Source organism: Tursiops truncatus, chromosome 17 (assembly GCF_011762595.2).
Source record: "Tursiops truncatus isolate mTurTru1 chromosome 17, mTurTru1.mat.Y, whole genome shotgun sequence".
NCBI classification, from domain to species: domain Eukaryota; kingdom Metazoa; phylum Chordata; class Mammalia; order Artiodactyla; family Delphinidae; genus Tursiops; species Tursiops truncatus.
Genome location: NC_047050.1, coordinates 20,440,713 through 20,468,461, shown reverse-complemented (window position 1 = coordinate 20,468,461; position 27,749 = coordinate 20,440,713). Strand labels below are relative to the sequence as shown.

General features: G+C 37.5%; 1 long non-coding RNA gene across 3 annotated transcripts; it reads right to left on the bottom strand.

The window, feature by feature from the left end:
• Nucleotides 1–401: 401 nt before the first annotated feature.
• Nucleotides 402–27,704, bottom strand: LOC109548294 (uncharacterized). 3 transcript variants are annotated; one of them, XR_012327221.1, is made up of 5 exons: nt 27,340–27,704; nt 26,745–26,871; nt 11,035–12,380; nt 9,011–9,128; nt 402–633 (listed from the first exon to the last, which is right to left on the bottom strand). It is a non-coding gene; the product is annotated as an uncharacterized lncRNA (long non-coding RNA). The 3 variants fall into 3 exon arrangements; XR_004522823.2 differs by lacking the exon at nt 11,035–12,380 and adding an exon at nt 20,731–20,977 and having other exon boundaries at nt 26,745–27,704; XR_012327220.1 differs by having other exon boundaries at nt 26,745–27,704.
• Nucleotides 27,705–27,749: the final 45 nt, after the last annotated feature.

Below are 27,749 nucleotides of genomic sequence, written 5' to 3'. Positions count from 1 at the left end.
TGGCCTGACACCTGGATGGAGCACCATGACCCTGTCAGCCACACGGCTCAGAAGAAAAGGGAGAAAGAAAGAAAGAAAGAAAGAGAGAGAGAAAGAAAGAAAGAAAGGAAGGAAGGAAGGAAAGAGAGAGAGAAAGAAAGAGAGAAAGAAAATAAAAGTTATTAAAATAAAAAATATTAAAAAATAAAAAAAATTAAAAAGAAAAAAAGGAAATTAAGAGAGCAACCAAATCAAAAAAGAAATCCACCAATGCTAACAAGCATTAAAAACTATACTAAAAAAAAAACAAAAAAAAAAAACAAAAAAAGGGACAGACAGAACCCTAGGACAAAGAGTAAAAGCAAAGCTATACAGACAAAACCACACAAAGAAGCATACACATACTCACTCACAAAAAGAGAAAAAGGAAAAAAAAAAGTATATATTTTTTGGGACGTCTGAGGTCTTCTGCCAGCATTCAGTAGGTGTTCTGTAGGAGTTGTTCCACATGTAGATGTATTTCTGACGTATTTGTGGGGAGGAAGGTGATCTCCACGTCTTACTACTCCGCCATCTTGAAGCCCAGTGTAGGAAATGGTTTTTATTTAAAGTTTAGATATGCATTTAATTAACCAGAAGTACGTTTTTCTTTTCCTATGAAGGAAATTGTGGAGAAAGTCAGCAACATACTCATTTAATAAATTACAGCATTGGTGCATTAGAATGGTCTACAAGCCTAGAAAAATATAAAATAATGCTATATAACTTAGTATTTTCACATAAATCATGACAACTGATTCTTACATCAGTCCTCTGAGTGACTAGGAAGGAATTATGAGTCCAAATTTATAGATGAGAAAACAGGTATAGTTGTTTAATTGCTAGGATGGAGAAGCTACATGGATAAAGTCACCAAGAATGATGGCACTAACAGTGTTGTAAAGGAAGAGAGCAGGGTGAGCACAAAAGCAGAGACCCAGGGAGAGTAGCCAGAAGTAGAAGCCATAACATTTACATTTGTGGCTAATTTTAAGTGCTGCATTCATTACAAAATTATATTTCTTTTTAAAAGTTCTAGTTCATTTAAAAAGCTGACAGATTGAGCTGTCATTCTGCCTGATGTCCAAACATATAACTTCATTTAGATCAGGAAAATCATTTGTATGCTTATTTACAGTTATTTCAGCTGTTGAAAACCTTTTACCTTTTACTTCATAATGTAAAATGAATTTAAAGGTGAATCAAAAATAAATAAGTAAACTCATTCATTCAGCAAATATTTATTGAGAGTTTTTGTTAAACTTGCACCTCTCATGATACAGGTGTCATCACAAGCTCTGCCTTCTGGAACATACCACGCCTACCTAGCTCTATAGTCAGCCCCTGCTCCCCTCCAGTCTCTAGAGCATTAGGCTGTTTAATGTCACTCATAATATTTATCAAATTATCTTTTCTACTTGTTTATATATTCACTTATGTCCCCTGTATGCCATGCACCCCCAACCGGAAGCTCTTTGAAAGCAGGAAGTGTGTCCCTTTTCATGCACGGCACCATGCCCAGTGCCTTGAACAGTGTCTGGTGCTCTAAGTGCTCAATTTATACTTGAGGAAAGAATAAAGATCTAAAAGATCTGCCAAATTGTACATTTCTTATGCAAAACAGTAATTTTGCACACATGATTGCAATTGATTCTCACAAAAATACTATGAAGTGGCTACACTTAGAATATATGTTTAGGAAACATCCTCGTATAATTTCCCAAGCTCATAGCTCATACAACATAAAATCTGTGTTCACAGACTGTAATAATTGTTGAAAGACACCCATGTTCTCAAGATGTCATCAGTACAACACATTTGCCAGATTGAGTTCCATGTGCTTTGTTCATTCTATGTTCCAGATGTAGGAGAAAGCACCAAGGCCACACAAATTTCAGCGAAGTTTGAAAGCACTGAGAACTACTAGAAAATCTACCCACTTAGCTCCTCCAATTAGCCCAGCTGTGCACAAATGCTAAGGCATGTTTCTACACACCATAAGGCTACAAACAATTGGTTTCTCTTTGTAAGATAGTATTATTCAACCTAAGAGGGGAAGTCTGTATTTTAAAAAGAACTGATACCCTTAGTTAATTGGATTGTTGATATTTAAGACAGATACAGTTGATGCATATTATGTATTTTAGAATCTGCTTTTTGGTTTCTGATTATAAAAGTGTTGCCAGATTGCTCTGTTTTGTCAAAATACGTTTTATTATCTTCCAGTATACACAGCTAGATCTAATTTCCTAGCTCCACAAAAGGTTAAGACTGTGTGTCTAAGATCTGGCCTGGGAGTGATATGTGTTTATGGGCAAAGACATTAAGAAGCAACTCTAACGGGTAGAACTCGGAGGACTTAAACAAAGGTGGAGCCACAAGATAACAAAAGCCTGGATCCTTGAACAATCACAAAGAGGCACCTCTAGCAAGGCAAACCCTCACCAACTGTGACTTAAACGACATATACATTTCTATTATATTAAGCCAGTGAGATCTTAGGAATATTCTGTTACTTGGCTAATGTTATTTTACATCATATTATTCATGGTAGAAACTTGAAAAATACTGAAATATATTGCCTATTCTTACATATTTATTATTCTAGGTGAATTTCAGAGTTACTCTGCTGGGATTTTAATTAGAATTACAATGGCTATATATGTAAATTAGATTTTTTTCATAGTTTTAATATTGCATATTGTTATCCAGAAAAAAAGGTGTATGTATCCATTTATTCAAATCTCATTCTTCATTTAGCAACTATATATTTCTTGTTACACTTATTCTGAGGTATTTGGCTTGTTACTACTTTTTTATTGTTGGAATTATAATTGGAATATTTTCCCTATATCATTTTCCCATTTATTTTTTTATCAAAGCCATTGTATATATTTTGTGACCACATTATTGGATTCCTCTATTCTTTCTAATAGTACTTTTTCTTATTGATTCTCTGAGTTTTTCAAATATATAATCATATTATCTTTAAATAGTGATAATCTTGCCCCTTCTTTTCCGATGTTTATCATCATTATTTCACCCCTTTGTCTAATTTCACTGTCTATAATATTTCCAGAAAAATAGTAAATAATAATAGGAAAACAACACACACCTGACTTATTTCTGACTTCAGGGGGTGTGCTTGCACGTGTTTCATCACTAAGAACAATGCTAGAAACTGGTTTGAGATATGCTTATCATTTTATTTAAACAAGTATTCTTCTCTTCCTATTTTATGAAGGGTTTTTCTTCTTTAACCTGTAGTCAATTGTACTAGGAGATTTCATATTGCTAAACAGTCTTGCATTCCTGAAATAAACCCCACTTGATCATGACATATTATTCTTTTAATGTAGTGCTGCATTTTGTTCTCTGGATTTTATTTACTGTCTTTCATTAATATTCATAAGTGAGATGATTTATCATTTTCTTTTCTGTGGTGTCTTTGTCAGATTTTGGAGTCAGTGTCATAGTAGTTTGGGTTTTGTTTTACGAATTGGAATGCTTTATTTTCTATGCCTGAAACAATTTAAATTGTGTAGGAATTACCTGTTCTTAGAAGGTTTGAAAACATTCATCCATGAAATTCTTTGGTATTTTTATAGCCAAGACCCTAATTTAACAATGTAATGAGTTCCTTCCATGATCATTGTTTTGTTTAGTATATCTATATCTCTTGAGTCAATTTTTGTTATTTTCAATTTTTGGAAAACTTAGAAACTTGTTTCTGAATTTTAAGTTAGCTGTGTGTCATATAATATTGACAAGAAAAGGATAAGTTCAATATTTTTTCTATAAGATTTTGTAAAGAAGATATTCCTAAAAGTATGCTTTATGGATGTTAATAGGATAACATAAAAAGATGGTCCTGGGTCAATATTACTGGGAGAAGCTTTAAAGCACATATTAACAATTTCTTTTTCTGCAGGACTTCTCAGAGTCTTTAATATTCTTATGTGCATCTTGACTCTTTAATAGGGGCCAGTGTATATAACCAGTTTCATACTTGGCTGTATAATCTCCCCTTTTCTTTCAAGGACCATCAAGGTACTTGTGTGCTCTGGTACACAATTCGGGAAACAGGTCTAAAGAAACCTGAAGAGTAAGGTTATTATTGCAGAAATATTTTCAGGATTGATGAAACTAGGGTGTTCTGGAAGACAATCCCCTCTAGAAAACTCATAAAAGTACAATAAAGGGACTTCCCTGGTGGTGCAGTGGTTGGGAATCCGCCTGCCAATGCAGGGGGCACAGGTTCAAGCCCTGGCCTGGGAAGATACCACATGCTGCGGAGCAACTAAGCCCATGAGCCACAACTACTGAGCCTGCACTCTAGAGCCAGCAAGCCACAACTACTGAGCCTGTGTGCCTAGAGCCCGTGCTCTGCAACAAGAGAAGCCACCGCAATGAGTAGCCCCTGCTCACAGCAACTGGAGAAAGCCCACGCGCAGCAACGAAGACCCAATGCAGCCAAAAATAAATTAATTAATTAATTTTAAAAAATACAATAAAAATGTATAAACTTCAATGCTCAGAAAGACATTTGGTTTTATTTGATTCAAACATTTTGCATGCTCATACCTTTGCTTGTACATCACTCTAAAAAATCCCAAAGACACTAAATATATGTAAAAGATAAAGCTGCAACCATCTGAATATTAAAAACAAACATTCAAACAAGCTTTAGTTTCAGTAACTAGTGACTTGCACGAGTTTTACTTATATTACCTAAAATATTGCTTATTTAAGCAGGGGTATTTTCTATACAATAGACAGTGACCATAAAAATCTAAGTTGTTTTCCTCCATAATATAGTGCTGTCTCCAACTTACAGATGAAGAAATGTCATATCCTTTCTAAGCAAAGCCTTTGTGCATCTATTCAGAGACCTAATCTTTAGGAACTAACCCATAATGGCATCTGGAAAAGTTTCAAAAGCTGAAGAAAAAAAAGCAAACGCTAATATGTGAATACAGCTCATCAATTATAGATGTACATTCAAACAGAACCTGCTGGGAAGCTGATACTTTCTCATTTTCTGAGACCTATGGGCCCCAATTTAAGAGCAATGTTCAAGCAGCCCAGATAACAGAATGGATGGGTAAAGCTTTCCTGGATTTGAAAATTTCAATACAATTCTTAGAAAATTATCATCCCAGGCTTAATTAGAAATAAACAAAAGCACAACTTGAACTCCGTTGCCTTTAATTGTTTGAGGGAATTCAGAGAAATAAAAGGAATCCTTGAGTACAGCTCTTCGAAGTAATCTGCCTCACATGTATGGCTTCTTTTATCATTTAATTAAAGATGTAGCTGCATCAAAACAGTGAGCTTCTACTGAAAATCTACAGAAGCATAAGAGTTTGGCAGTGGTGTGCTAGATAGAGCTAGCTTGTAGAGTTCACAAGAGCCAAATGTGTGCTTTTCTTCCTAACTGTGTTAGGTAACCTCACGTTGGTAGCTTTAAATTGCCTGTGGTAGGAGAATTTACACCATGGCAATAGGCAAACATTGCAAATCAGGACTTTTTTTCCCCCCAAAGAATAGTTACTAAACATATACCAGCAGATCTCTGATAATTATACAAAACATAACAATAAGTATGAATTATGTTCTGTTTGATAAATCAATTGTATAATAAACCATGAATTCACTCATTCCAAGAGTTCCCCCAAGTTAACATGTGCACATGTTATTAAAGATACTGATTGCAAATTCTACCACAACGATACATATCTTTATTACAATAGATTATACCATTTATCTGTTTCATTATTGTTTATAAAACTTTGAAACACATTCCAATATTTGACATAATTAGCTAAGTCTTTGGTGTGAAAATCAATTTACCAAACTTGAGGACTTACGTAAGTGGTTTGGCTTGTATTTTTCTAGTTATTCTTCTTCTATATGATAATGAATTTGTATATCTCAATGTTTTTCCCTAAGTTTCTCAAAAATCTAGACCACAGACCTTAGACTTCAGTGTTTAGCACAATACCATTTATGTATTTGTTCTAAATGTTTGACTAAGTATTTTCAGGAGCCATAGAAAATGTTTGTGTCAAGAAAATTATTTAAAATTTACAGATTTAAATGTTAGATTTATTCAAGATATTCACCTTTCTATGCACTGACTATAATTATAAATTTCAAAAAGGGAGAGATTTACCCTCAGTGCTGGAATACAATTTCCTTCATGTGAAAATTTTCTTCATGTGAAATGTTCAACTTACTTATTTTACAACATGTTGAAAAACTGATAATCTGGTACACCTATAAGTATCAAAACGTGTCAAGAAAGATATTGTTATTTTCTGAAATAGTACTTGTTGAAATTATCAATACTTACTTATCTTTCTACACACACACACATACACACACACCTTACTTTTTTAGATCACATAATCTAAAGTTATGAAAGTGAAACTCTACATAAAGTAAAAGAAAGAATTCAAATCCTCCAAAAATGAAGGTTAACAAAGCTGATAATTTCTCACGCTTGACCCTGTACTTCCAAGTAGCTGCAGAGAAAGGTGGGTAGAGTTGTATGTGCCTTGGTATTGGAAAAATAAAAACTTTAATTTTTCCAGGGAGACAGTATTTCACCTTGCTTAAGTCATTTAATAAATTCATCCAATAAATGCTTATTAATAGCCTACTACATGTGAGGCACTACACTGATGCTGAGCATACAGAAATTAAGCAGTCATGGAAGGTGGATATAAAAATCAAATAAGTGGAAATGAATAGAACATGTGCCTTGCTGTAATGGATACAGAACACTGTGGGGCACCAAATGGGTGAGTAATAGATTTAACCTAGACGGGTGATCATGAAAGTCTTCATAGAGATTTTTCCCAGAAAGACTTTAAAATTAAATGTATCTTTGTATGACAGGTATTTCAAGTAGAGAGTGGCACAAGCAAAGGAACAAAAACCCATAACAGCAGGGCACATTCAAGGAACTTCCAGTACTTTCAGTTCTGCTGGAGCATAGAGTTTGGGGAGACGGAGAGAGATTGAAGGTCACGGCGCACAGAGAGTAACAGATAATAGGAGAAGAGAATTGGGGATATTGACGGTGTCTACTCTCAGAGAAAATAAGCCTAAAGCATAGGTGGTAGAGAAGGAAACTAATAGGGAGAGTGAAGAGATTTCTAGGCCCGGAGTTTTCAATGAGTGAGTTAGTAAACTGAGAGACGGTGGTGAGAATGAGATATTATTAGGTAGTCTTTCAGAGGTAGAGGAATTCAAAATTCTTCCAGGCTCAGAGAATTTCTGTGGCGTGGGATGACCACGAAGAAGCAGGAGTGAAAGTAACTGGAAATAAGGAGCTCAAGGAATTGAATGAAAGTCTAAGATCTAGTTTAGAACACCCAACTTAATGGGAGGAACCGAGGTAAAAGGGAACTGGGAAGCCATAGTTTATCTATGTTTCTTTTGATTTTTAACACAGAAATTATTTACTAACGTAAATAACGTTTCCTCAGAAAAACTTGAATCAGACAAACCCAATTGTTTGTTATTTGCCAAGCACATTTAGATCCTATTATTATCATCTTTCTGATGAGGAAACTAAGACTTAGCAAAGGTAAGTAAACTAGTAAGAAGCAGAGCTGGAACTAAACCCCATACGAGCTGACAAATCTGCTACTCTTAATATAATAGTGGGCTAATTACTTAATCATTTAGATACGAATAACATCTACCTCACAGAGACAGAATTACAGATTAACAGTAAAGTCTAGAAGTGATTGAGTGTTGTTAACTCCCTTTGCCCCAAAGTCAGGTATTTGTTTATGAATGTGTGTATGAGTTTATGTTTATATATACTCATTTATTGGCTAACTCATTCTAGAAAGAACTTCCTAAGTGTTCAATGAATATGTGTGTTGTATGAGTCTGAACATACTGAGCTACAAGGACTGAATTTGATAATGCACAGGCACAGAAATAATTATATTCAGAAGGATAAACTTTCAAAAAGCTTTAATTTGTCTAAAAAAAAAAAACTTATAGCACTTTCTCTGTGTGTAGCAATGTTGTAAGCAAATTACTCATTCTTCATTAACTCATTAGTATAATGTAATAAACATAAGCAATATCAAAGAATTGAAAGAATATGAACAATAAGAACCCCTAAATGTTTTTTTAATAAGAATTTTCTCTGATGCTTACCTGGAGTTTTACAGTTGAAAATAAGAGGGATAAAGAGAGAATGTAAAGGTGAGGTTTGCTAATTATTAGTGGATAGGTTTGGATCATGGTGGGCATGAGGGAGGCTTATGGAAAAAGGAGAGTGAACTATGCTGATAACAATTATTCATTATTTGCAATAAGACCTAATAGAGCAAACAATAGCTTAATCAATATCTCCAACTTTTTTTCAATATTCCAAAAGTATAAAATTAGGTTTCAACAATATCTGTTTTCTTTTATTTACTTGTCATTTTAAATCTTCTAAGATTTTTTTCTAATGCAGTGAGCTATGAAGCCATCATTTTTGTCTGTCCAGTACATTCTCCCAACATTGCCCTTAGTAGCAGATGGGTTTCTCTGGACAAAGAGAGTGGACATGTGAGCCATGTCTGGCCAATCATGATCCCTCACGTTTTGGGCATTGGTGACTTTCATGGTGGTGCCCATGTGATCCAAGCAGAGGCAATCAGCATCCTGACTGATGTTCAAATGATAGGAATGAGTTTCATTTCATGTTTTCCATTAAGTCAGTAAGCAAGGAACTCGTGATTCTGTGGCTACTTAAGAACATCTTTACCAGCAGCATGGATAAAGCCTGTCACCACTAGGAGGAACTGAGGCCACCAAAGATGGAAGCTGATTCTGGAGATGGAGAAAGTGGAAAGAGAATTGAATGAAACTAAGACAGTTGGGACCCTTAGATCAAGCCATAAGTGCAATCCATTCACTTCTCAAAGGCATGAGCAACAACTTTCCAAGTCAGTTAGAATTGTTTTTTGGTTCTCACCATTCAGAGAGTCATCACTAATACTCCAGACTTGGATCCAAAGAGCTGGTTTCTAATTCCAACTAGTTGGGCAATCTTGGGCAAATCATGTCTTCTCCCTTGGTCTGAGACTCCTTACCTGTAAAATGATGGAAATGAACTTGACCTTAGGTCTTATCTGTCAATCATTCCTGATTCTACAATATAATTAAATTATATAAGATATAATTAAGTTAAAATGACTATTTCCCAAAACACCCTAATTTTGCTCAAAGATCTCTCCTTTTCTAACCATTTCCCGATTCTATCTCTGTATTACTCCTACATAATGGTATCAACAGAGAAGAAAGGGTGTACAAAAGGAAAGTGTAAGCTGTGGTATTTTGCAGGGTTTAATTTTTGACTTGGCACTGTTTTCATGAAAATATGAACTGTAGGTAAGTTATCTAAATAAAACGTATTGATTCTCTATAGAAACAATCCAAGTACATTTCTTTATGTTTATAACTAAAGTTTATGTTAAAACTTTTATCTAAACATAAAACCACAATAAAGTCCATACCAATTAGATTTGATTCAGAAAAGTTTATTAAACACTTATCCTGATGAAAAAAATAATTTACATATCATCCAAACTGGGTCTCTTTGGGTCTTGTGCTTAGCGCTTCGCTCTGCACATTAAACTCTCAATAAATGTTTGTTAAATTAAATTAAAGGAGTTGCTTTAACTGCAGCTCACATGCCCTTCCATGATTAATGAATCATCACTAAGTGAGAAATTAATGAGTGTGCTCTCTGCATCAGGAAAAAAAAAAAATGTGTTCTGTTTTGGAAAGGGACAAATTTTCACAGCAGGGGAAGGAGAGAGGCAACTCCAGGAATTAACAAGAAAAGAAGCTTGCAATTACAGCTACTGACATGTGGATAGACTCAAAATAGCTGTCGAAATCACTATCTGTGAGCTGTCACACACACTAGCTTCAAATTAATCAAGACTTCACAAATCCCTTCTCCTTACAGTTAGAAAGCAACAAAGGATGGAAGAATCTATCCAGGACAGCTCCAAAGCAGAGACAACTCTGAAGTTCAGATTTCTCACTGCTGCCATGTTTCCAGGCCCTCTGCCCACATTTTTCTTCCTCTTTCCCATAATCAAAGAACCAGAGCACACAGGGAACATCAGACAGTAAAACCAGGCTGAAAAAACCTGAATGAAAAGAGGAGGCAACTAAAGATAGATCCCAAAGTATGAAAAGGGAATAATTCTGATTCCACACTTGGCATGTTAGGGAATTATGGCAAATAGAGAAATCTAAGCAATCAGGCAATTCAAGGCAGGAAGATCCCAGCAGCTAAAGGTGGGACATAATTATTAGTGGGAAGCACATGCAGGCAATAAGAAGTCTGAATAAGTAAGCAAATGGGAAAGGATGCAAAGGCATCCAGAAGTCTGGTATTAGGTAGAATTGGGCAAGATTCAGGGAGAAGAACAAGTCATAGAGAAATTAAGCAGGAAGGAGACAGGGAAAGGTCACATTTTTGTTCAAAGGCTTGACAACACCCCTTATTGCAACTGGGGCACAAGCAAGGGGCAAGGTCTTCCATATGGGATGGCTTGACACTGAGTCAGCAAGTTACTGTCTCAAGGCTCGTTAATATTTCTCAGCTATGAACAGAATTGGTCTTGGGCCTGGACCAGTGGAAAAATGATGAAGACAGTGTGTGTGCCAAGTGTCTATCAGGGAGAGAACATTTCACTAGTGCCATTTCCTTTTTTATTTTCTTCAATTATTTTACTTGGGAGCCAGATGGGGAAAAACTCACACAACTGAAACAGCCACTGTACTTCTGCACCATATAGCTATTTCCCTCACATTTGACCACTTGGCTTTGTAGCATAGCTTTTCCATTATTTGTTTGGCTGTTACTGATAGCACCAGGCTCTTATGAAATACTAAGTGCTGTGAACAGACACTACATACAGAATTAGTGGCCTTGGAAAATAATGAGTAGACTTAATGAAAGGAATAAATAAGCAAGAGAACCTGGATTTCAGAATCCTGGCAAAGTAGCTCCAGGGCCCTCTCCGAGCACTTAAGTATCTCCACATGTATGAAGGAGTCCACTATTCCTTCTCATGAACTCCCTGGATGCTGCCGAGTGTGGTCACTGGAAATGAGAGACTTTGGTTTTCATTCAGAATAACTTGCTGATTACTGGTTAGAAAATTAAACCAGTGACTTCTTTTTCAGTTTTCTATTCCCCAATTTTTCACTAATATCCTCTGGCCCTCCTTTCCTTTTAAGTATGATAAAATACAGTGCTTGATAATTTCCTGTGGAAGACTGGCTTTCCTTGGTATCGGTAACCAACAAACATGCGTGGTTGCATTTTTTGGTCAAGGGATGGATGGGGATAGAATATAGCTTTCAGATTTGACATTGACTAACATTGACATTACAATACAATGGCAATTAGATATAATTGTGAAAAATAGAATAATGATCGACTGAGACAAATTCCTCCTACACTTGTCAATTAATTATAGTCTAACAAGTTTCTCCTTTGCTACAAAGTTATATACACCCACAGCAACCTTCACACAGTCAGGGACTTTTTAGTATTGAAAGTTTAAAAATCCATGTGAACTAGTTTTCTTCAATTATAATGGGATTGACTTACTTTTTTGTAGTAAGATACAGTCATCTTAACATTTTTAAAGGTTATAATCTTTACTCTTTCCTGATTAGGACATGATACTCTCATGAGGATTTGATTTGGTTAAAATGATTATGACATATGTTAATTTTATGACTCGCAATTCTAAAAGTGATGCAGAAATTTAAATCCACAATTTTTAAAAAAATACAGACTTAATATGGGATGAAAGACAACTTGTTAAATTTTATATCAAAGTAACTGCTAAAAAGAAACTATGAACACATAATATAGGATGTTGTAACAATTAGGGTTCACTCTTGCCAACAGGTTATTTTCTCCATTTATGATTTTAGGTTTTATAACGTAATCATCAGGCCAGTAATAGCTAATCAGATAAGAACCTGCTGTATAAATAAATAAAATAAAATACAAAAATAAAAAAAAGCTAATCAGGGCATAAAATAAAGTTAAAATGTTTTACCAGCCTTACAAACATTTGTGCTGCTAGATTTTTCACTAGTTGAAAGCAACAGCCTATTAGGTAGCTGAATATAGAGTATGTTAGAATTGCACCATATGCTGTTTCAAAGAAACATCTGACTTAGCTAAGAACATGCTTTTGATTTATTAGTTGACTTCTGTGCAGACATATATGTGATTTCTTGATTCCTTTCTTCGTGTCACACTTTTGATGCAATCAACCCTCATGTTCTCTTCTATTCTTCAAGTCCTGGGAGAAAATGCAATCAATCACTGAGTAAATGTAGTAGGGTAACAGCCCTTTCTCGAACATGATTTTCCTTTTTTATCCTGCTGTTTTAAAAAATATATTTTTGAAAGAGAAAATAAATGAAGTGATCTAGTGGTAATCTTCCTTTCTGCACATTTTCAAACTTGGGCTGCATCGATTTGTCAATTTTGATATTGGAAATGGATAGAAAGTGATAAAATTCCTCATACTTGTATACTAATTTGTTCCTTAAAAATAAAAACAAACAGTTATAGTTTGTCATATCTTCCAGTGAACTAGAATTCCAAAATAAAAACGAGGTCTGAAAGACCAGACAGGCAAATGATATATGTCTGAGATGTAAGTGACAAGTCCACCACTAACAGCAAAAGAAATGTATTTTATTATGAGTTAATACTTACTAAATACATGCTACATGCAGAGGAGTATTAATGCATTTTACCTGGATTATCACAGGTAAGGTTCCAAATAATCCATAATTCAAATGTTAGCCTTAACCACATTTTGCAGTTAAAGTAACTGAGTCTCAAGACTTAGGTCACTGCCCAAGGTCATAGAGTTAGTAAATTACAGAGCCATGATTCAAACATAGGCCACTTGGCTTCATAGTTTGCAATACTAAGTTATTCTCTCTCTTGTCAACTTTAAAACATGGTAAGTCATCTAGACTCTCTTAGCTTCTGTTTCCTAATCTCTAAAAAGTGAATAATATTATCTACCTCTTCAGACATTTGGGGAAAATAAGTCAATTTGAAAAAAAAAATGTGTGAAGAGCTGAGGGCAGTAAGGCATAGACTTTGATGGACTGAGGAAGCCATAAAGACTTCTCTTCTCAGAAATGACATTTTTGAAGTGATTTGCCTAGATATTCTTTCATATATTTCCTGAATCACCCAATTATTTTAGAATGAGGGCTAGAACCCAGGTGCCCAACCAACCATATTCATTCTCCTACTACCTTGAAATGGAGGCTGATTACGGTCATCGTCGCCAGTCTACATTGCTCTCCAGCACATTCCTGGTGGCTTTCATGTCGTCTCTTGGCTCTCTCATGGGACATAATCTCATGGTGGGTTTTGTGGTTTTTCATAATATATCCACTCCAACGTGCCCACTTCTCTCAAGCATACTTTTTCCCTTCATCCACCATCTTCCAGGCCAACTCAGGCATTTCTAACTTACTGAGAGTTGCCCATTGTTTTTCTAGGTCTCTAAAAGTCACCACAGTAGCACACATGCCCCATGTCTAGAGTCTTTGCTAGGGTGTTAATCCTTATTTCCCAAGAAAGTGCCCCCAAGTTAATAAATTCTTGCTTATTCAGGTTTTCATTCTGGTCCATTGACCAAGCACTCTTAAAAATACAATCTGTAGTTATTGGTCTGGCAGCCAAGAGAGGCAGTGAGGGCTGAATCTGACCAAGGCACCAGTTGCCCTGTGGGGAGAGGCTTCTGCAGCATCTTCCAGCACAGCTGAAGTGCCAGCTCTTTCTACAGAAGGGAAGGGAGGCCACCTCTACACATCTAGAGGGTTCAGAAGGGTTGTAGAGTCAATATCCTCAGGAACACCCAGAGAGCCCTCTCCCACTTCTCTGAACTCCTAGTTTTTCCTACTAGGACTCTGACCTTCACATAACAGATCTGCCTTGGATGAGGGTTCAAACATCTCAGCAACTCTCCCAATTAATTCTACTCTCTGCCATTTGACTATACCTGCCCTTTAAATATGCTAAAACCACCCAGGCTCTCTAGTTTTTACACTCAGCAGTTATCCATTTGTTAATGGCAGGCCATCTTTCATCATTCTTCAGCAGGGCCTCATTTCAATATATTGGGTTGGCCAAAAAGTTCGTTTGGGCTTTTCCATAAGATGTTATGGAAAAACCCAAACGAACTTTTTGGCCAACCCAATAGCAGTAGCCAGCCAACTCCACTGTCTTTGTAGGCACAGTAGCCTGTTTTTTGTTTTGTTTTTTTTCTTCCTTGAACAGCTCACTGAACTCAGAAACACTTACTTATGTTTATCAGTGTGTTAAAGGATATGATAAAGGATACAGATGAACAACCAGATGAAAAGATATCCAGAGCGAGGTCTGGGAAGGTCCTGAGCACAGGAGCTTCTGTATCCATGGAGTTGGCATGACTCACTCTCCCAATATGTAGATGTGTTTACGCACCTGGAAGCTCCCTAAACCCCATACTATTGGGGTTTTATGGAGGTTTCCTCATATAGGCATGAACAATTATTAACTCCATTTCCAGACCCTCTCTCCTCTCTAGAGAATGGGAGTGGGGCTGAAAATTCCAAATTTACTCATGGCTTGGCTTCTCTGGTGACCAGTCCCCATCCAGGAGGCTCATTAGAACAAAAGATACTCCTACCACCCAGGAAATTCCAAGAGTTTCAGGAGCCCTGTGTCAGGAACTGAGGTCAAAGACCAAATATTAGAACAAAAGATGTTCCTAGCACTCTTATCCTCTATGTGTAGGCATGGTGGCCTGTTTTGATCACCTGTGACCACACCTAACTCTCCCAGGCCAAACCCCTTATATCTTTAATATGATATTTGGGATGTTTGGGGTTGACTTGGAAAAGTGGTTTCAGTCCAATCCAGCTTCCATCTCATCTAATGGCCCAAAGTTGGCTTACTTCACAGCCATGTGACCTGTGCAGGGCCCTGCCTTCAAAAGGACTCTGCTATTGCCATCATGAAATTCTCCATAATCTCATATTTGAACTTGTGTTGTTTTTTTTTTTTTAAGTGAAGTTCGATGGGATTGGACAATGGAACACACACATGAGCAGAGGAGATATAAGCAAATGCATGTCAGCCTGCACTGTTCCTTACCTCCCAATTCACATGTACTGCTTTGTGTGTCCATGTGTACTGGACTCCAGGAGACCCAGAATAAGTGAAAGTTAAGAGCGATGCAAATCAAGTACACAGTAAGTGTGTTGCTTCTACAACTGAACCCCACGAGGCTATGCTTCCTGTTTGAACCAGAACTGCTTCCAAAAGACAGAAAAACAATGGTGTTACAAGAAACATGAACAACAAAGGAACTTTATCATATCCTTTCTTACACTAGTTCCGGTTATTAATGAACTACTTTACATTGAAAATTATGAGATAGAAAGAATGGAAAAAAACAGGACAACTCACATTCCCTTTTCTTTTCAGTCCTTGCTTACTCATCAGTAAGCCAGAAGGAGAAAGTGTTGGTAAAAAGTACATGTCAAGAAGTAAAATAAAAACAACTGAGTTAGTTTTATGCACAGTTTCCACTGTTCTGGTAAGAAAAAAAAAAAAAAAAGATATTCAGGTACAAGTTACAAAAAAAGCATCGTGCAACTTTGGTGATTCCACATAAAAGTTAAAAGCTCTTCTATTTGCACTGAAAATAGACATCGCACAATACAAAGATGAGTGGCAAAATTCATGCTAATAATTTCAATTTTTAATTTTTCTTTACTTAGAACGACATTCAATGGCTAATGAAAAATTTCGTGATAAGAGGGTGACCATAAAGGAAGGGAAAAGGCTTTATATTTTACTATCATTAATCCTACTTTTTGAACAAAAGGCCCCATGTTTTCATTTTGGACTGAGTTCTGCAAATTATGTAGCCAGCGCTGGCCACAACCTAGTTCTTCCCATCTCACTCATTTATTGTTGAGTGATTAAGTGAAAAGCAGAATTTGGCTACAGTTGCTCAAGTCCCAGACTGTGGCTCCAGGCCTCAAAATTCAGGGGAGCTGAGGTGCAGGCTGATTTGTGGAGAGAAAGCATATCACAGTAATTAAGAGCACCTATACCAGAGTCGGGAGTCAGCGTGCCTAAGTGCAAATTCTGAACTGTCACCTTTATGATCTGGGACTATTTACTTAATCACTCTATGCCTCGTCTTCTTCATCTGTAAAATGCGATTGTGATCATCATAATGCCTACTACATGGTGTTGTTGTGGACATGAAGTGAACCAATACCTGTAAAACACTTAGAATAGTGTCTGGCAAATAGTTGGTACTATATAAATATTAGCCATTAATATTATTTCATCAAATAGAGGGAAATAGTCTACCCTTAATCTGAAATAAAAGCCACCTACACTTTATTAAAGATTAGCATTATTTTAAAAAATTCTGTATGACAACACAGAAATATTTGCCTTCACCAAACACTACTTAAACATACTTGGATATAGTATAAGATTTTGATAAGTGAGCAAGGATCCATCATGATTACCCCCCAAATGAGCACTTTCTGGTCATCTTAAGCTTATGATTAACATGCTCAGACACTGCTTCAGGTAATCAGCTGATAGATAGCCAGACAGCAATAATAGGTACATTATTGCTATATTGTGTTTGAGCTACAATTACTTGGGAATGAGGAGGATGTTATAAAAATGTATTTCCTAAATTACATGTTTATTTGGTAATTCACAAGCCACACAGAAAAAAATTACTCAGGACAAAGCTAGCTGAAACAAATTTGCCTTAATGTATCCTAGAGACTCAGCAATGTTTGGAAGATCCAGGCACACAGATCATACATTATACTGGTGTAACACAACTTGGAAGTTTCAATACTACAGAGGATAGAGTCTGAACTTAGATAGAACTGGGAAGTAATGCTTGTAATTAAAAAGACCTAAGTTCTCATTTCTCTAAACAGCTATGAAATGCTTCTGTGTTCCAAATCCCTTTGGAAGCACATGACTGTAAGAAGGAAATAAGTACCCAACCTCAATTATTAAAAATACCACTGCAACGTTTATCTTTAAAGAAAGCTTTGCATGTTGGGAAAAGAAAGATTTCAACCTGCTTCTAAGTATAATAATCTTTAACAAAGTATTCACAAAATTATTTTATTAGAAAACCAAAGCATACATTTTTCCTTTTTAGTTAATTCTATTCTGCAAAATTTCCTGGGGTTTTTGACTCTTTCACTCCTGTTCATATTTTTGCTTCTTTATGGTTTTTCTCCTCTCCTAGTACTCAAGATGCCTAAGGGCAAGTGCTTTCTCATAAGTGTTTGTATCCTTCCGAAGTGTAATATATGTAATATACCATCACATATGCAGTAAAAATCTCGTGTCATTGTCATTGGATTAGTGAAACTTAGTAGGATTTTACTAACGATAAGCATACTTTTAAAATGATGGAATTTGAAAGGAGTAAATATAGAAATCATAGATTTTATATTGTCTTTCTGTTATGATGGCTGAAAAGAACACCTTGAAATTATTAAATCTAAGTTGACTATTATAAAACAAAGCACTTAGAGATGGTATAGCAAGAGCAAGCCTTACATTCATTCTGGGCTACTTTTCTCTTCAGAAGTTCTTGGAATCAAAGTGGGTAAACCGAAGCCTCTACAATTCTGGATAATGTTGAAGCCCAGCTAAGCAGCACTAACCTTTGATATTCATTTGCCCTGGTGTTTGGGTCTAATCCAAAGTATCTACAGGCATGTGGCAATTTACTCATAGAACTGTAGAAATTTAGAACTAAAAGAGTTCTCAAAATTTATCTAAGCCATACTCTTCAAAGTCACATGACCTACTGAGGCCCTCAAGAATTCTGCCATTTGTCTAGGAGCACTCAACTCTGTATATGGTGGACATAAGTGATCAAGTCTCCTTAATGCTAAGCTCAGGTCTTGTAAGTTTACAGCATCACCTTTATCCAACTTTCAGGGAATTTCCATGACCCAGAGATAATCAGCAGCAATGTTTCTTACTAGATCCTTCTAAAATGAGTCGCAGCAGGAGCAACGCACTAATCAGGAAACTCAGGAAGAATGGGGACTTCTGGATGCTTTCCAGGCTGTTGAGAAATTATGTGAAATTCCAGTGCACCTATATACACCTTTACTCTACTCCCTACACTTCTGAGGGATACGAGAATACTGACTGCAGACCAGTCCCGAACTTCTGATGTAATGAGTAAATAGCTCTTGTTCGGAACAGCTTGTCATGGTTTCAGAGGCTTCTTTCTGAAGAAATTTCCTGCCTCTAAGACTGACAGCAGTGCTCTAAGTTGAGAGTTGTGGGCTCGGGATGGACGCTGAGGATGATAAGGTTAAAGGTGCCAGGGTAAATTACTGCCATATATTTTTTCTCTTTTCCTCACTGACTACCTCTGTTATGGCAGTAAGATATACAGCACAAATACTTAAATACATGCAGAAAGGAGAGAGATTTTACAAGGAAATGACTTCAAGCTTATTCCTCTAGCACTGGTATAGAATCTATCTGCCCTAGAGGTGGAGGGAGTATCAGCTCCTAAATTATGAGACCAGAATCAACCAGAAGAAGAGCCAAATTTAGCCTCCCTTATGGATGTAATTATGTTACTGCAGAAAACCTGCAGACATAGAAAAGGTGGCTTGAAAAATATATATGGAGACCCAAGTGTTTAAGTATAGCATTGAGTTGAAACTGCAGTCATGAAAACTTGGCCTTCAGAATCCAAATCCATTAAAACCAAAAGGAATCAAGGAATCTTTGAGGACATGTCAAACAGATGAGAGAATAAGAAACCGAGGCTCATGACAGTTAAGAGACCTTCCAAAGGTCACACAACTGTCAGGCAAACCAGAGTCAGGCCTCGGTAGGTATTTCATATTTGTAATTGCTTGCTTAATACTGTTGTGAAACAGAAGTTCAACCCCTACATTTGAGAATCAAAATGTACACTGCTTGAATCTATGGACTGGAGAGTTTTGAGACATGTCAAGGACACGAGAAAGGCTACAGGAAAGGGGATTACATATTTTCCTTTTGTCATTATTCAATGAGCTCTCCATTCCTCCATGGCCATTGTTTTTGGCTAGGTATGAGCTGTGGAAACATTTTTCCTGGATTCATCTATTCCCTGGAAAGGAAATTCAGTCTGGCTTAAGAGAAAAAGTTCCTCTCCAAGTAATGATAAATTGTCTAAATTGAAAGCTCACACCATAAACAAATTTGAACAGTACAGACATCTTACAAAATTAAATTTCCATCTAGTGCACTTGAATGATGTTTTGAGAAAAATAGAGGATAATATTTTAAGCCCTGCTTCATATGACTCCCTTCCATAGTACTGTTTTTAAGGTCCACTCCCAGGTAACTGAAAACACAATCATAATGTTTTTTTGTTCTTTATTTCTATAGGCTCTATTTTTAGTGAAATACTTAATGTGCTTTGAGTATAACCACTAATAGTATTGTTTTTACAAGGAAATAAAAAGGCCTACAAATTTTGATACTCTTGCAGTTTTACCGAACCTAAATATAAACTGAACACGTCTTTGAATGTGTTAAGAAATTTAACCACACAAAGTGTTCTCCGTGTAGTTCTATTTTTCTTTTGCACTTCACTGGAACTAAATTTTGTATTTCCACACAATCCATACAATCAGATTCTGTTTCAGATTCACTGGAATATTACCTCTCTAACAGTTCCATTCTATAGTTTAAACTAAGAGGCAGGTGATTGAAACTACTATCAAAACACTCAAGAATCGATTTTTTTCTTAAAAAATATTCATAATCTTTTTACATAACTATAACCAGGCTCCAAATTACCTTTCTAATTTTATCTCCCACTATTCCTCATCCTGCCCAGCTCTAGACGGTGTGACGTAGTGTTTTCTCATCTGTGTCTCATGCTTTTCCACCTCTTTTGCTCAGATTCCTTCCTCTAAGAGCCATGCACCTAAATCCTACCCAGCCTCCGAGAGTCAGATCGGATGCCTTCCTGGCACCCTGGCATTTCCTAGTACCCCAGATCAGGATTAATTTCATCTAGCTGTGAACTCTTGGAGCCCTACCCTTTCTTCCAGCTGCACCCATCACCTTTGCCTTATAACATGGATCCTTAGGGAACAATTTACTATAGTTGTTAAGAGGAAAAACTCTAGAGTCACACAAACTGGGTTCAAATCTTGCCAGTATGTTGTTAGTCAACTGGAGATCTTGGGCATGTCCTTTATTTAACCTCTCTTAGCTCCAATTCTATTACTTATAAAATGGAGATAATTATAATACCTATCTTATAGAGTTGTTGTAATAATCTAAGATAATGTATATGTAAAATAATTTGAAAGGTGCCTCATAGCCTAGTAAGTGCTCAGTAAATTAAGCTACTACCAGTATTCTTATTATATTATCATTGTTTGCAGTGGAAAGAGCTTTCACTAATAAGTGAGAGAACTACAAACTTGCCTTAACATTCCAAGTGTTTTTTTTTGTTCGTCATCTGTACTGAAAACAGTATTAGCTATCTATTGCTGCATAATAAATTACCCCCAAACTTAATGGCTTTAAAAAATATTTATTACCTCATAATTCTATGGATCAGGAATCTGGGTGAGGTTTAACAGTGTCCTCTGGCTCAGGATCTCTCAGAAGGCTGCAGTCAAGGTGTTCACTGGGGCTGAAGGCATCTCAAGGCTCAACTAGAGAAGGGTCCACTCCTAAGTTCATGTTCTGGTCCTTGGTAGGACTCAGTTCCTAACAAGCTACTGGACTGAGGGTCTTGGTTCCTTTCTGGCTGTTGGCTGGAAGCTGCCCTCAGTTCCTTGGCCTCTGTACAGGGCAATATAACATATCACAATTTTATTCATCAAAACAAGCTAGAAAAAGTGAAACAGAGATAGCGTGAGCAAGAGGGAAGTCACAGGTCTTCTATAACCTAATTCCGAGATGATATCCTATCACTAGTGTCCTACTGCATTCCTTGGGAGTGTCACCAGATCCAGCCCACACTCAAAGGGACAAGATTATACAAGGGCATGAATACTATGTGGTGGGGGTCACTGAGGGCCTCTCTAGGCTGCCTACCACTCCTTATAAAGTTATTGTGGGAATTAAATGGGGCTAATGTATCTGAAATCCATTGTAGAGTGCTTAGCCCATAGCAGCTATTCAACTTGATTCTCCCTTCCTCACTAGAGTAAAAGTTCTTGAAAACAAGGACATTGCTCAGTGACCCCTGCAGTACCTTAGCACCCTGTGAAGAAGACATGGCTCTTACCAACCACTGGAAGAATAGATGATTAATGATACTGACAAAACTGTTCACAATTTAGTTAATATTGTCTCCATTTTCAGAAAGTATAGCCCACGTACCTCTCATTCATCAGGGATTTTTTTTTTTTTTTTTTTTGGCTGCATTGGGTCTTCGTTGCTGTATGCGGTTTTTCTCTAGTTGCGGTGAGCGAGGGCTACTCTTTGTTGCAGTGTGCAGGCTTCTCATTGCAGTGGCTTCTTTTGTTGAGGAGCACGGGCTCTAGGCACGCGGGCTTCAGTAGCTGCAGCACACGGGCTCAGTAGTTGTGGCATGTGGGCCCTAGAGCATGTGGGCTTCAGTAGTTGCAGCATGTGGGCTCAGTAGTTGCAGCTCTAGGGCACACAGGCTTCAGTAGTTGTGGCTCGTGGACTCTAGAGTGCAGGCTCAGTAGTTGTGGCACATAGGCTTAGTTGCTCTTCCTGGACCAGGGATCGAACCCATGTCCCCTGCATTGGCAGGTGGATTCCCAATCACTGCACCACCAGGGTAGTCCCAGGGATTCATTCACAGTACAAGAGTGTGGTAGGCAGAATAATGGTCCCACAAAGATGCCCTTACCCGAACCCCCAGAACCTGTGAATAAGTTACATGGCAAAAGGGACTTCAAAGATGTAATTAAGGATCTTGAGATGGGAGATTGTCCTAGATTATGGAGGTGGATCTAATTTTATCACAAGAATACTTAAAATCAGAGAACCTTCCCTGTCTGTAGTCAGAGAAAGAGATATCACTGCAGATTAGTTAGAGAGCTACAACATTGCTGGCTTTGAAGATGGAGAAAGGCGTCCATGAGCCAGAGAGTGTGGACACCTCTTAGAATCTAGAAAAGACAAGAAAATGGATTCTGCCCTAGTGTCTCCTGAAAGGAATACAGCTCTGCTGACAACTTAACCTTACCTTGGTCAAATCAATGATGGACTACTGATCAATAGAACCGTGAGATGATACATTCATGTTGTTTCAAGCCATATGTTTGTAGTAATATGTTACATTTAGCAGGTAACAGAAAAATAATACATAGAGAAAATATGTCAGTTACTCAGGAGAGGGATCATACACAAATACTCTCTAAATGTTTAATGAATATATCATTCTATAACAAGATATTAAACATCATTGAAAGCTAAAAAATCGCTAGTTAGATATAACAATTACAAAACACTGGGCTATTTATTGTTTTTATCACTGTATTATAAGGACATTAGCTATTATCAAAAGTAATAAGAACATAAACTATTGTGTTTTAACTTAACCAACACTTATAGAATATTTGCTATGTGGTAGACACTACTATAGACACTTCATAAACACAAGCTCACTTGGCTCTATTAACCCTAAGTGATAGTTACTATTATCATCCCTGTTTTAAAGACAAAGAACAGACTCAAGGTTCAGAGTGCACAGGTAGTAAGTGGCAGAGCCAAAATTCAAAGCCAAACACTCTGTCTCCAGAGTCCATGCTCTTAACTACCAGTTATGCTTCTTCTAAAATCAGAACCTTATATATTCCCAATAAATTGCTTTGGATACATTTGGGGATTTAAGCAGCGTTTTTTCCATTGTATGTATTTGGGGTTATTTTTCCCTATTCATTCATTCAACAATTACTAAGCACCTCCTATTTCTTGGGCACAGAAGAAAAGAGAAATAAAACAACAAGCTTCCCCTTAAAGCGTCCACAGCTCAGTGACAAGAGACAGAGATGTAAATAGGCAATGATGAGATAGTATAATAAATTCATGCAAGCAAAAGCATCTCTTATTCCCTATCAATGAGTTCATGATTTAGAAGGAAAGACGAGTGCTTAAATAAGCATACCTTGAATGCAACAGTGGAAGCACCTAACTGGTGTTAAGAGACATAAGGAAAGGAATAATATTTGCAGGAACTGGTGTCAGGGGGAGACAATGAAGGGTTTGAAGAAGAGTAACAACGTGTGAAGTTTTGTACTTTAGAAAGATTATTCTGGTGAACAGGGAGGAGAGTAAGCTTGAAGGGTGATAAGGAGGCCACAAATTTGTTAGGAAATAAAATGCAGAGAACATGAGGGTTTGAATTAAGGCAATGGCAGCAAAGATTATTAGAAGAGGGTAAGGTTTGGAGTAGTATTAGAAGGCGTTATGGCCAGAGACCCAGCATCTGCCATGTTTCCCTCCAAGAATAATAATAGCAAAAGAGAACAGTGAGAAGTTAGAAATGGTGGATGTGTAAATACTAGGCAGAGGAATGGCAGCAGAGGGTATTTGGAGCTTGTGTCCTGGTGCCTTTCTAAGGAATTTGGATGTTACCCTGGGGCAACTAGAGTCTGGACAAAGTATTTAAAGTGTTCGATCAGGTAGCACTAGAAAGTAACACCACCAGAAAGACAGAGGAGAGGCTGCAGTGGAGAGAAATTAGAAGCTGGGAAAGGAGACAGCATTGTGGTGTTTTAAAAGGGAAAATTTAGGGCTTCCCTGGTGGCACAGTGGTTAAGAATCTCCCTGCCAGTGCAGGGGACACGGGTTTGAGCCTTTGTCCCGGAAGATCCCACATGCCACAGAGCAACTAAGCCCATGTGCCACAACTACTGAGCCTGCGCTCTAGAGCCCACGAGCCACAACTACTGAGCCCACGTGCCACAACTACTGAAGCCCACGCACCTAGAGCCCATGCTCCACAACAACAGAAGCCACTGCAATAAGAAGTCCACGCACCGCAACAAAGAGTAGCCCCCACTCGCCGCAACTAGAGAAAAGCTCACGTGCAGCAGCGAAGACCCAACACAGTCAAAAATAAAATAAATAAAATAAATAAATAAAATTTTATAAAAAGGAAAAATTTAACTTTCAGTTTTTATTTCATAAAGAGACTGAATTTACAAAAGGAAACATTCCTTTTTCACGATAAACTGTTTTTAAAAGTTGAATTGTCACCAATAATTATAGCTAGCAACAGCTCACGTGGAGGCCCTTTTCTAGTACTTCACATATAGTGCCTCATTGAATCCTCAAGTGTTGTCATGAATTCAGTTAATAATTCAGTTACCTAACCAGGGAGGTTAGGTAACTTGTCCAGGTCGTCCAGTAACTGGTAAAAGGTAGAATATAAATCCACACATTGTGATGCCAGAGCCTAAACTCATAGTCACTATATCACTAAAGCATGTTTAGTAAATCCAGACGTTCACAAATTTCTACAATGTTGTGGTTCAGAGCGTGCAGAGGCCCTGGAATCAGACCATGTAGATTCAAATCCTCATTCTACCACTTAATAGCTGTGAGAAGTTACTTCCCCACTCTGTACCTGTTTCCCTCTCTGTAAGTGGGGATAAAAACAGTACTTGTCTCCTAGGGCATTTCTAAGGACTAAGAGTAAATGCAGAAAAAGGGGTTAGAATAGTGCCTGGAACATATTATACATATGATAAAATTTACCTGTTATTATAAACATTATTATTCCATCCTAAAGTACTGAGAGTACTGATAAGAAATGATGGATATACTGCATGGACCCAAGTATGATCTGTGGTAGGTAGAATAACCTCCCCTAAAAATGTCCACGCACTAATCCCTGGAACCCATGAATATGTTACTTCACTACGGCAAAAGGGACTTGAAGGATGTGATTAAGTTTACGGACCTTGACGTGGAGAGATTATCCTGGATTATCTAGGTAGGCTCAACTTAACCAGAGTCTTAAAAAACTGAAATTAGAGAGATGAAACAACAGATGAAAAGGTAAGACAAATCAGAAGGATGAGAGGATCTCAACCTACCATTGTTGGCTTTGAAGAGGGCCACAACCTAAGGAATGTGAGTGGCTTCTAGAAGCTGAGAACATCTCTCAGCCGACAGCTGGCAAGGAACCAGGGACTTCAATACTACCATAGCAAGGAACTGAATCTGGTCAACAATCTGAATAAACAAAAAACCTGATCCTTCCCTAGACCCTCTAGAAAGGAACACAGACCCGGGGACACCTTGATTTTAGCCCAGGGAGACCCGAGCTGGACTTCCAACTACAGAAATGTAAGATAACGTACTGGTGTTGTTTTGAGCCACTAACTTTGTGGTAATTTGTTACAGCAGCAGTAGTAAACTAACATAAGATTTATGTTTACCTTTTTCCTAAAAGACTCAAATATATTGATTTAAGAACTCTGTAATATGCTAAAATAAATTTAAGTTTTTAAAGTCAGCAATTTTAAACTATGTTGGGGCATAAATCAACGTTGCCTTTCCATTTCTATTATTAAATTCCTTAGAACCTAAAAGTTGCTGAAAGGCTAAAAGAAGGTATCATAAACAAGATGCTATTGTAATTTTTTCATCTTTTCTTTCTTTTTAAAGGTGAATAGTCTAATTTAATTTTTTCTTGAGTTCTCATAATTAACAGATGAATTAAGTATACTTTGATTTTTTTACTAATATACTTTAAGCCCATAGTCAAGTCCTAATAAGACTCTTCATTAAAATGTCAGCAGGAATATATAAATTCTGGGTTTAAAACAATGTGTTGAATTTACAGAGGTAAAGCACTTACTCAATGGCAAAATACACTATGCCTTGGTTATTATGTACTTTTTCACTGTCTCTGAATTGATAACCACTATAGCTCCAAGAGAGTAAGGGCCGTGTCTGAGTGCTAACCTTTACATCAACACTGCTTAGCAACACCCCTGGCCCCCGGCAGGCTTTTATTAAATAAATGAATGAAAAAAAAATATTTTTAAAGCAAATATACAAAACTGGAAACAAAGTTTCCCTGAAACCTCAGCTTACTAGCTCATTGGAAAACTAAAAACGTTCACTATATCTAGAGATTAAATGGCAAAACCCAGAACCTATGTGAAACATTTTCAATAGAAATTTTAAATGTTCTACACGTTTTGCCCTCTTAATCAGATTCCTTAAACATAATTCAAATTTCTCAACAGCTTGGTATCGTTTTTATTATCAATGGATATCGTGACGTTCACGTGACATACATAAGGCTCCATGAATTAGAAACTGCTTTCTAAAAATGTCCCCTATGTTAGTCTTTTTTTTGGTCCCTTTTTCTCCCTTTCATAAAAATTAAGTGAAGCACAGTACAGATGTAGGTCCACCTGAGAAGTACAATATGGTTGCCTTCCTTCACAACTGCTACATGAAAGACTTGGTCTTCTTCAAAGAGCTAGAACAGCCCTATCCAACATAAGTGTAACGGGAGTCACATATGTAATTTTAAAATTTCCAAAACATTCTCATGTTGATATGTAACCAATATAACAAATGAACAGTTCCCATTCTTTGCTTTTCATACCTTATTTTAGTAATCCAGTGTGCATTTTACACTTAGAGCAGATCTCAATCTGGCCTACCCACACTTCAGGTGGCTAGTGGCTACTAGCTGGCCGACTCGAGCTCTGCAGAAACCTCTCCTTCTGTACCTAAGGGAACAACACACCCTTTCAGCTTGGAGCTCCTACTCTATATCACTTGTACTCTTGGTTCCCATAGTGGGAATTTCATTATTTGGAGAAACCATCACCATCATCCTCCTAGGCCTGACCTGAGAACTCCTTAATGTATGGAAGACAAGAAAATTCCAGCTATCTGTGGTGTTAACTGTGTATCTTTCAGGTAAAAATGAATTTGAACAGTATTAGACTTCACTGAGAAATGTTCTTTTATCTTATCTATAATGTTTTAAATTCTGAATAACAAGTGTTCCACGGGATAATTAAAAAAAAAAAAAAACCCGAAGCTTTCTTGCATCACTGCTTCTACAGGATGAGCTCTCCAATGTCTATCAATACAGCTATTGTAGGACTGATTGCTCCTGGCGAGAAGGCGGGGCCAGGGGAGACGAGCTCAAACGTTTTTAAGACCTACTGTGTGCAGGAAACTTTACGCACCTGACTTCATTCAAACCAGCCCGACAGTGCCATCCATGAGTAGGCAGTGGCGATTCTCAACGCCGACTACACATAATTGCCTGGTGAACGCTCAAAAAATACCTTCCGTCGGGCCCCAGTCCTAGAAATCCCCCCTCACTTCCCCAGAACTGGGCAACCTGGCTGTCGGTGTTTCTAAGAGCTCAGGGGTGATTCACACCGACCCTGCGGCCGGGAGCTCACGGCCCCCAGTGCTGCGAGCGCGTCCAGCTCGCCCGGTTGGGCCTCCCGAGCCGCGGTTTTGCAGGGTGGATGGCCGACTAGACGGGGCCACCTGCCTCCCTGAGCCTGCAGAGGCCAACAAGCCCCGCCCCCCACCCCCACCCCTACCCCTAAGGCAGCGCCGCGCCGCAAAACTGCCCCAGCTCGGA